Source organism: Schistocerca nitens, chromosome 1 (genome assembly GCF_023898315.1).
Source record: "Schistocerca nitens isolate TAMUIC-IGC-003100 chromosome 1, iqSchNite1.1, whole genome shotgun sequence".
NCBI classification, from domain to species: domain Eukaryota; kingdom Metazoa; phylum Arthropoda; class Insecta; order Orthoptera; family Acrididae; genus Schistocerca; species Schistocerca nitens.
The window spans coordinates 84,751,071-84,762,057 of record NC_064614.1 but is presented as its reverse complement, the minus strand read 5'-3'; the positions used below and the strand labels follow the sequence as shown (position 1 = coordinate 84,762,057).

The 10,987-nt window shown below is 47.2% G+C and overlaps 1 non-coding gene across 1 annotated transcript; it reads right to left on the bottom strand.

Moving 5' to 3' along the window:
- Positions 1-9,208: 9,208 nt before the first annotated feature.
- On the bottom strand, positions 9,209-9,281 carry Trnaa-cgc (transfer RNA alanine (anticodon CGC)). Its single transcript has one exon. It is a non-coding gene; the product is annotated as a tRNA-Ala (tRNA).
- Between the last annotated feature and the right edge of the window lie 1,706 nt (positions 9,282-10,987).

Here is a 10,987-nt window from a genome sequence, read left to right as displayed (position 1 = left end):
AGACGGTCGTGTGAAACCCAGCTCGCGCTATTCGTCCACGAGACTCAGAGGGCCATAGACACGGGTTCACAGGTTGATGCCGTGTTTCTTTACATCCGCAAGGCGTTCGATACAGTTCCCCACAGTCGTTTAACGAACAAAGTAAGAGCATATGGACTATCAGACCAATTGTGTAATTGGATTGAAGAGTTCCTTGATAACGGAACGCAGCATGTCATTCTCAATGGGCAGAAGTCTTCCGAAGTAAGAGTGGTTTCAGGTGTGCCGCAGGGGATTGTCGTAGGACCGTTGCTATTCACAATATACATAAATGACCTTGTGGATGACATCGGAAGTTCACTGAGGCTTTTTGCGGATGATGCTGTGGTATATCGAGAGGTTGTAACAATGGAAAATTGTACTGAAATGCAGGAGGATCTGCAGCGAATTGACGCATGGTGCAGGGAATGGCAATTGAATCTCAATGTAGACAAGTGTAATGTGCTGCGAATACATAGAAAGAAAGATCCTTTATCATTTAGCTGCAATATAGCAGGTCAGCAACTGGAAGCAATTAGTTCCATAAATTATCTGCGTGTAGGCATTAGGAGTGATTTAAAATGGAATGACCATATAAAATTAATCGTCGGTAATGCAGATGCCAGACTGAGATTCATTGGAAGAATCCTAAGGAAATGCAAGCCGAAAACAAAGGAAGTAGGTTACAGTACGCTTGTTCGCCCACTGCTTGAATACTGCTCAGCAGTGTGGGATCCGTACCAGATAGTGTTGATAGAAAAAAAAGAGAAGATCCAACGGAGAACAGCGCGCTTCGTTACAGGATCATTTAGTAATCGTGAAACCGTTACGGAGATGATAGATAAACTCCAGTGGAAGACTCTGCAAGAGAGACGCTCAGTAGCTCGTTACGGGCCTTTGTTGAAGTTTCGAGAACATACCTACACCGAGGAGTCAAGCAGTATATTGCTCCCTCCTATGTATATCTCGCGAAGAGACGATGAGGATAAAATCAGAGAGATTAGAGCCCATACAGAGGCATACCGACAGTCATACTTTCCACGAACAATACGAGACTGGAATAGAAGGGAGAACCGATAGAAAAAAAAAATGGTTCAAATGGCTCTGAGCACTATGGGACTCAACTGCTGTGGTCATCAGTCCCCTAGAACGTAGAACTACTTAAACATAACTAACCTAAGGACATCACACACATCCATGCCCCAGGCAGGATTCGAACCTGCGACCGTAGCAGCCGCACGGCTCCGGACTGCTCGCCCAGAACCGCGAGACCACCGCGGCCGGCGAACCGATAGAAGTACTCAAGGTACCCTCCGCCACACACTGTCAGGTGGCTTGAGGAGTATGGATGTAGATGCAGACTTTCATTTCCTCATTCCAGTGATGTTGTTTTCATTATTTTTAGTGTTTAGTATTGAGTTTTCCGAGTATTGCACATATTTCAAATATTTTCTAACATAAATAGTATTTATCTTCAACACATTCGAAAATTTTCATGAATCACATCCACCGTCAGGTGGCTTGCGGAGTATGGATGTAAATGTAGATGTAGATTGGTAGCGTGCTAGTTCTTCAAATGTGCATAAAACATCACGGCACTGAACTGTTCAAAACGGCCTTAAACTGCATATTTTCAAAATCCAATTGGTGCAAAAAGTAAAGCCTATGGATACCAGACATGGGCTGTAGTTAATTAATGACGTGACTAAGTGCTCTTCATTTGTGCAGCATCTAGTTTTCAGACAGGGCTCATTCTCACCTGAACGGTCACGTCACTAAGCAAAACTGCCGCTACTGGATTGCAATCAATCCTAAACGAAGGCATCAGAAACCCCTTAATCCGCTAAAAGCTACTGTATGGGCTGCGATGTCGGCTTGACGAATAACTGGCGCGTACTATTTCGGAGACGAGAGCGGTCGTAGAGGTACAGTGAATTAGGAACGTTATGTGACGATATTAAATGACATTTTGGCACCTGAACTGCAAAACTTACCTGGTTGTAATCAAAGAACATGGTTTCAGCAAGATAGAGCAACGGCACATACGTCCAGTGCGTCTATACTGAGAGTTCATGAAATTTTCAGAGGCAAATTGTCCTCCAGGAGGGGTTTTGTAAGTTGGCCCCCGCGTAATACAAATTTGAGCCCCATGGATTTTTTTCTTATGGAGATATGTCAAGTAATCCGACTTCTCCGGGGCAAGTGAAAGAAAATATCGCAGTGAAATGACAGCTATTGCAGTGTGTACATGCCGAGCCTTCATGCACAATTTTTTTTCATGGTTTGAATGAGTATCGTAGGCTTATGGATTGCATTTAAATGACGTTCTTTTTAAGAAGTGAAATCCTAAGCCTTGTACCTGAATAATAAATACAGATTATGTCGACAGACCTCAGCCTAGAAGTATGAACTTACTTCGACAGAAACTGTCGCTTATCCGAACGCGGCTGGTTCCCCCACGCCGGGCATCGATTTTAAAGACGTTTCCACGTAAAAAGAGAACACACCGTGCACTGCCAGACCATTGCGGAATTCGCAGGCGGCTGAATGGCGTGCCGTCAGATAACTTTTACCCCGGTTCGCGCAAGAGTTGCGGGGGCGTAGTCGTATCTGCTGAAACGCGCCCGCACCGCTTCCCGTATGCCTGCTACGTGCCAGGTGATAGTGACGGAGGTTGCATACGTGAATTGTGGCGACCATTCCCCGCACCTGCGAGGCGTGAAAGGGAAGAAGAAAAGGGTGAGGGGAGGGGAGAGGGTAGACCAGCGCGGAATAAAGTAACGGCGTCTCTCCCCCCCTCCCTGAAAGCTCCCCTAGCGTAGGAGTGCAACGCAATCTCGCGTACCGTGAAGCGAGGGGCCCCCACTCTTGGCCTGAGAGACAAGGTCCATCCGGGGCGTCGCAGGAGGATACATTTCCAGTGGCGGAGGTGAGGCGGGGAGGGTGGGGGGTGAGAGACAAAGAAGGGAAGCTGACGGCGCCGTCTTCCTGCGAGCTCCTGAGTCGAATGATATGATTAATTCAGCAGCAGCAGCAGCAGCGCAGGAGGGGTTGGAGGTGCGCCGCGAGGTGACAGGCAAGGAAAGAAGCGCAGGGCCTCAGATGTTGGCGCGCACGACTGCAGACACGGCCCCCCGTATTGAAAATCGGGGATGCAGCTAACTTATTTATCAGCCGCGAGGAGGGTCCGAGATGATTGGGAATGCTAGTCGTCTTCTGTACCTGCGGTTGCAGTTGGCAGTCTACGTAGCTGGGAGTTCTGTGTCTCCTCTCGTATAATTCCTTTGGAAGGGATGATGATCCACATGCTAAAGGGATTCATACAAATTCAGTGCACGGAGCGGTGACAAAAGCGTTTTCGTAGGAATAGGAATACCTTGACATGTGGTGATAAAGTACCCCAGTCAAAAGTTCACAGCTCATGCAGATAACAGACAAATAAATTGGAATGCAGCCGCGTGATGTCGTCGACAACCGCTGATATTTCGACTGGGTAACACCCTGACATTTTTTAGGCATAGATGCAGCAAGTAAGCTCTATAAAAGGGAATTCCGAACCTCTGTTTGAAAAGAAACTCGAGGAAGATATGACACACACAAGCACAAACACACACACACGCACACATACACAGACACACACACACACACACACACACACACACTGTAAACACTAGCACCATTAAAAACCAACGACGATCAATCTCAGAAGGTACCAATGGTGAATTTAACAACCAACTGGCAATGTAGTAGTTATTAACCCTGTCCCTCTCTTTCTTGACAAGCGGTATTCCGTGAAGAATTTCAACAGAAACCAACATCTCTATTTGTAAGGTTACTTGCTGCTTGCCGGCCGGAGTGGCCGAGCGGTTCTAGGCGCTACAGTCTGAAACCGTGCGACCGCTACGGTCGCAGGTTCGAATCTTGTCTCGGGCATGGATGTGTATGATGTCCTTAGGTTAGTTAGGTTTAAGTAGTTCCATGTTCTTGGGGGCTGATGACCTCAGATGTTAAGTCCTATAGTGCTCAGAGCCATTTTAACCATTTTTTGAACTTGCTGCTTTCTTAGTAACAGAATCCCCATAGCTGGAAGTGCATGCCAGACTCTCCGTGTTGTCAAATTCCACAGGGTGACCAGTGCCAAGACAGTGTTGTGCAATGGCGGATTCCCTCGGCCGTTGCAAGCGTGTATGACGATTATGCTCAGTACACAGACCCTCAACAATCCTAATGACCTGACCAATATAAGACACGCCACAGCTGCAAGGAATGCGGTAGACACACACCCTACGCAAACCAAGAGATTTTAAATTCCAACGCCTTGAAAATGACAGGATGTGCTCCTGGCCAAATATCGGCGGTTGTCGACGAAATCAACCGGTTGCATTCCCGTGAGTTATCTGAACATCGTACTCACCCGGAGAAATTCAGGTCTCTCAGACGCAGAAAGTTCATGAAATCGTAGTCCGTACGATACTGTACGTAACAGAGAAGCATGTGCTGCTCTGAATGTACTTACAGAAGACGACTCTTGCAGTAATTGTAAGAGGCACTCGTAAAGTTTCCTTTCGAAGGCTGTACAGTCGCCTTCAACATTGAGGCAGTCATCCATTCAACACATCAGATTGAAGACATCCGTTTGGTAAAACACCATGTCCTCGTGTAAGTCCGTGACTACTTCCTGCTCGTCCTAGCCTGACGGGAATCGACAACACTTCAAGGCCTTTTCTCTTTAAGGGCCCAGACGCGTGATATTTGCATGGGGAGAGACCAGGACTATGGAGCAGGAGCTCGATTATCACCCCCTTGAGTCTCCCAGTTTATGGTGGCCTCCCAGATCGACCGGCCTCTTGCGCCGGATGGTGACCAGCACGGAACTTAATTAGAATATACACTCCTGGAAATTGAAATAAGAACACCGTGAATTCATTGTCCCAGGAAGGGGAAACTTTATTGACACATTCCTGGGGTCAGATACATCACATGATCACACTGACAGAACCACAGGCACATAGACACAGGCAACAGAGCATGCACAATGTCGGCACTAGTACAGTGTATATCCACCTTTCGCAGCAATGCAGGCTGCTATTCTCCCATGGAGACGATCGTAGAGATGCTGGATGTAGTCCTGTGGAACGGCTTGCCATGCCATTTCCACCTGGCGCCTCAGTTGGACCAGCGTTCGTGCTGGACGTGCAGACCGCGTGAGACGACGCTTCATCCAGTCCCAAACATGCTCAATGGGGGACACATCCGGAGATCTTGCTGGCCAGGGTAGTTGACTTACACCTTCTAGAGCACGTTGGGTGGCACGGGATACATGCGGACGTGCATTGTCCTGTTGGAACAGCAAGTTCCCTTGCCGGTCTAGGAATGGTAGAACGATGGGTTCGATGACGGTTTGGATGTACCGTGCACTATTCAGTGTCCCCTCGACGATCACCAGTGGTGTACGGCCAGTGTAGGAGATCGCTCCCCACACCATGATGCCGGGTGTTGGCCCTGTGTGCCTCGGTCGTATGCAGTCTTGATTGTGGCGCTCACCTGCACGGCGCCAAACACGCATACGACCATCATTGGCACCAAGGCAGAAGCGACTCTCATCGCTGAAGACGACACGTCTCCATTCGTCCCTCCATTCACGCCTGTCGCGACACCACTGGAGGCGGGCTGCACGATGTTGGGGCGTGAGCGGAAGACGGCCTAACGGTGTGCGGGACCGTAGCCCAGCTTCATGGAGACGGTTGCGAATGGTCCTCGCCGATGCCCCAGGAGCAACAGTGTCCCTAATTTGCTGGGAAGTGGCGGTGCGGTCCCCTACGGCACTGCGTAGGATCCTACGGTCTTGGCGTGCATCCGTGCGTCGCTGCGGTCCGGTCCCAGGTCGACGGGCACGTGCACCTTCCGCCGACCACTGGCGACAACATCGATGTACTGTGGAGACCTCACGCCCCACGTGTTGAGCAATTCGGCGGTACGTCCACCCGGCCTCCCGCATGCCCACTATACGCCCTCGCTCAAAGTCCGTCAACTGCAGATACGGTTCACGTCCACGCTGTCGCGGCATGCTACCAGTGTTAAAGACTGCGATGGAGCTCCGTATGCCACGGCAAACTGGCTGACACTGACGGCGGCGGTGCACAAATGCTGCGCAGCTAGCGCCATTCGACGGCCAACACCGCGGTTCCTGGTGTGTCCGCTGTGCCGTGCGTGTGATCATTGCTTGTACAGCCCTCTCGCAGTGTCCGGAGCAAGTATGGTGGGTCTGACACACCGGTGTCAATGTGTTCTTTTTTCCATTTCCAGGAGTGTATATTTATACCTTCGGCTGCTGAAGGACGTTGATATATATCAACGGGTACAGGTGAAAATGTGTGCCCCGACCGGGACTCGAACCCGGGATCTCCTGCTTACATGGCAGACGCTCTATTTATCTGAGCCAACGAGGGCACAGAGGGACTATCTCACGCACGCCTTCCGAGAGAACCACATTCTCACCTAGTATGTTCGAAAGAACAGACACCATATCCATATAAGTATATACTTCTGGCAATACCGGCCATAACCTTCTTCTACTGTGCGGATGCACACACATTACCCAAACTCTTACGGGTCTTGGTAAGAATATCTTCTACGAGTAATGAGTGTGTTGTGTAGGGCACTACGAATGTAGTGTGTGGACATATAAGGTGGGAATGTGGGTCTCGCGGGAGGCGTGCGCGAGATAGTCCCTGCAGTCGCACTATCCTCTGTGCCCTTAGTGGCTCAGATGGATGCCGGCACGGTAGCTCAGCGTGTTCGGTCAGAGGGTTAGCTGCCCTCTGTAATCAAAAAACTGAGTGAATGGATCAACAACGAACTTCAGCGGGCGTCAGGTGACGTCCGCCACGAACAATTGAAACGAACAACAACGAACAAAATGAGATCACAAAAAAAAGATGGATAGAGCGTCTATCATGTAAGCAGGAGATCCCGGGTTCGAGTCCCGGTCGGGCACACATTTTCACCTGTCCCCGTTGATATATAGCAACGCCCGTCAGCGGCTGAAGGTATTAGTGTATAATTCTAATTTCGTTCCAGACGGCTGCAGGTCATCAATGGAGTCTGTTCTTTCGGACATGTCCGAAAGAACAGACACCATATCCTCATACGTACATAGCACAGAACTTGGCGCACGATCTCACAACGGTTGTTTTCGACAGGCGTACCGACCCATACACAGTCTCCATTCTCCGACAGAAGTCTTCTGGTATTTGTCTTTCGGCAGCCAAGGAAAGGTGAATAGGACGTTTTCCCTGTCTGGACGCATTTGGTAACAACCTCACCATAGTTACCGTTTCCGCGTTTACCACACGCACGCTAGAAAGACACGAATGCCACAATAATCCCCTGCCTAGATGTCAGTCCTTATATACCCGCATCGGAGTCGCGCTACGTTGCATATAATCTCTAGCAACACACTTCAATGGAAATTTTTTGATCGCCTCATGTACTTTTCAGATAAAAGCCCACACCAATGATTATATCTACGAGTATAAGTTCCTTGAAGGGTGTTTGTGGAGTAGCCCCTCATCTTTCAGACCTAGGAATTGTTCGTCCGATATTTCACTTGATAACCGTACAACCATCTTCATGCTGAGTCGGTGACAGAGTCAAAACCATTTGGCAAGACACTACGAAGTAAACGCACTTGCATCAGAGATAAGAGTGTCTTACATATCCACGGGTATATGTAGGAATTTCTGCAGTAAAAAGTTTCATAAGTTTTTGTGGATAAAGATTAATGTCAACATTACTATATTCATCCGTTTGGATTACATAAACCGTTTGCATAAGTTCATAATATCTGTGAAAACCTCTGATGCCACTTGCCATTTTATTCAGTAACAAACTATTAAACTTTGTATATGTAAAGTAACATGGTAACGAACACTGAACTCAAATGACGGAGTATGTAGCAGTTTGATTCGTGGAAAAAAAATATCGAAACGATATTGCATTCATCATTAAATCATGTGAAGACATACTTTGTAATTAAGTAGAAATCATCACATGTGGCATAAGGACGCTACCAACTGGCGTTGGCCAAAGAGATCTACACTAGACAGTGACGCCAAGCAGGGCAACTGGGGGCGGACTTGAGTAGTGGACAGATTAAAACTACCGCTACTACTACTATTACTGCTACTTCTACAATAGACGTGTGGATCTGGATGCATCCAAGGGAATTTCGAAAGCATATTTTGATAAAGGAATTGCAGATGCAAATACCATATTTACATATGTGAATAATGGATTTGCAGATCCAGACAACAGACTTGGGCAAGTGGATGCGGATAAAGGTTACAGATGGGGATAAAGGACTTACAGATGTGTTAAGGGACTTTGATGCAGATGCAGATAATAATTTGTGAGAGCAGACGTGGATTATGGACTTGTAGATGTGGATATTGGACTTGCTGATACCATTGTGGATAAGACATGTGGAGAAGAGATTTGAAAATGCAGATAACACTAGTACACTAGTAAATGTGGGTAGGGGTCTTGTGAGTGCTATGTGCATATGGGATTTGAAGTTGTGGGTAATGGTCTTGCAGATACAGATAACGTACTGATATGACCTGCAGATAGGGATGCAGATAAGGGACTTCGTTTTGCAGATAACGGACTTATGGATGCTGATATGGATCAGGGAACTGCAGATAACTGACTTAATGGAGTTGTGGATGTGGAGGCAGATAGGTGGCTTTACGGATGCAGATAACATTTTTGGATGCGGAGGCGGATAAGAGAATTAGAGATGCGGATAACGGGCTTGTGTTTGCAGATGCAAATATGTGACATGCATATGTAACAGATTTGTGGATGCAGATATGGATAAGGCTTGCATATGTGGATGCATATAGGGGACTTGCAAATGCACTGTTGATGCAAATAGCAGAGATTTACAAAAGTGCCTACACTTTAAAAGAGGACACAGGTTTGGTTAATTCTATCAGCACTGAATCATTCTAGTGGTGGTGGTGGTGGTTAGTGTTTAACGTCCCATCGACAACGAGGTCATTAGAGACGGAGCGCAAGCTCGGGTTAGAGGAGTAGTGGGAAGGAAATCGGCCGTGCCCTTTCAAAGGAACCATCCCGGCATTTGCCTGAAACGATTTAGGGAAATCACGGAAAACCTAAATCAGGATGGCCGGAGACGGGATTGAACCGTCGTCCTCCCGAATGCGAGTCCAGTGTGCTAACCACTGCGCCACCTCGCCCGGTATCATTCTAGTACCCAGCATCGGAAGAGACAGGGCACGGAAATGTTGACTGATGTCTGATGTTTGCACGAAGGCCATGATATTCTCAAAATGTACCCGGAGTTACGATTCTTGAATTCCTAAAGATTAACAGCCATTATGACGTGATGAGCAATCCAACAGAGCGCTGGAAGACAGAATGTCACGTCAACAGAGTCTGCAGTGAAGGCCAAAGGAGAGGACCACAGCCAAATCCTGTGAATGACTCCTTAAGTACCAAAAACATGGAAACAATGAAGAAGGCCACGTTTTCCGAGCGGGATGTTCTGTAGTCACGGGCTGGGATTGGTGAAGTGCCCTTCATAAGACGAAACAATAACAGAATTACGAACAATGACTATTTACGTCTGGCATTATCACGCTAATTTCTGTGCCAGGTATTTTACCAATACTGGTAGGATTTGTCATTACGTCTAACATTTTTAGCTAACTATTTTATTTAATGATTGTGGGGATTACACCTTCCTACATCTGTGGCATAATGTCACTCACACTGGCTACATACAGCATTTTTTTGTCCTGTACTCAACAGAAAGCTACCACTCTCCTGATCTCGTTTTGACATACCGGCACTTCTTCGTCTGTAGTGAGCAATTTGAGGACTGATTGGCTGCGCCGCCAATCAGTCCTCAAATTGCTCTTCACGCCTCTCTGATTTCCTCTTCATTTCTCCGAAAGCTTTACATTCCACATCTTTCATAATTTGATTAACGCATCTTTATGGCAGTTTTTCTTTAAGTCTCTTTCCTTTAACATACCACATTTTTGTGTTCAGGAGTCCCTCGTGCCTGAGTAGATGGCCAATAAGTTGCACTCATCTTTTGACAACTGGCGTCAAAGCACTTCTTTCTTTGAAAAACATGTGCTTTGGGAAAACATGTGCGCAGTCACCTTTATGCTGATTTGTTTTAACTTCACCACTTTCACACTGGTTTTCCCATCTTAAGATAAGGCCTAGGTTAGGTTGGAATGTGAGAGTTTGGTTGTAAGTGGGCGAAGCCAACGAATGTGAAAGCAAAAAGCCCAGTTGTAGTGACAGACTGTCTGTAGCTTAGCCCGAGGTCTAGCTTAGTTTGGAAGGTGACAGTCTGTTTGTGACTTACGGAAACAAGCGGATATGAATGCAGAAATCCTGGTTGTGGTTACAGACTGGTTTACGGTCGAAGCTAGCAGTCTGGGTTCCACATCAGTGCCAACACATTCCATATTGAAACTTTCTGGCAGATTAAAACTGTGTGCCGGACCGAGACTCGAACTCGGGACCTTTGCCTTTCGCGGGCATTCTGGAAACATTCCATATTGCCCCAAGTGACATTCCACAAAACGGTCATTCGCCTTCCTAGGAAGCCGCTGGAACTTGAAGAAAGTGGTTTCTTATCCCAGAAGACATTTAGTCCTCATATTCGTTAACCGATTGTTGAATAAATGTTGCCCGCACTCTACCGCAGGGAGATGAATATCGGTTGTAGACGAGGATTCTCAGCTCTATGTAAACATCAACATCCTCTCTTCTCTGCATGACACTTTAAGTATACTAGAACACAAAGTGTCAATGACCACCTCATCCGTTTCTTCTTCGACTCCCGTGACTTCACTTTTAAATGACTGCGGGGAACGCACTAGTCGGGAGTTCCGATCTATTCGCCAGTTAACCGGATTTGCTA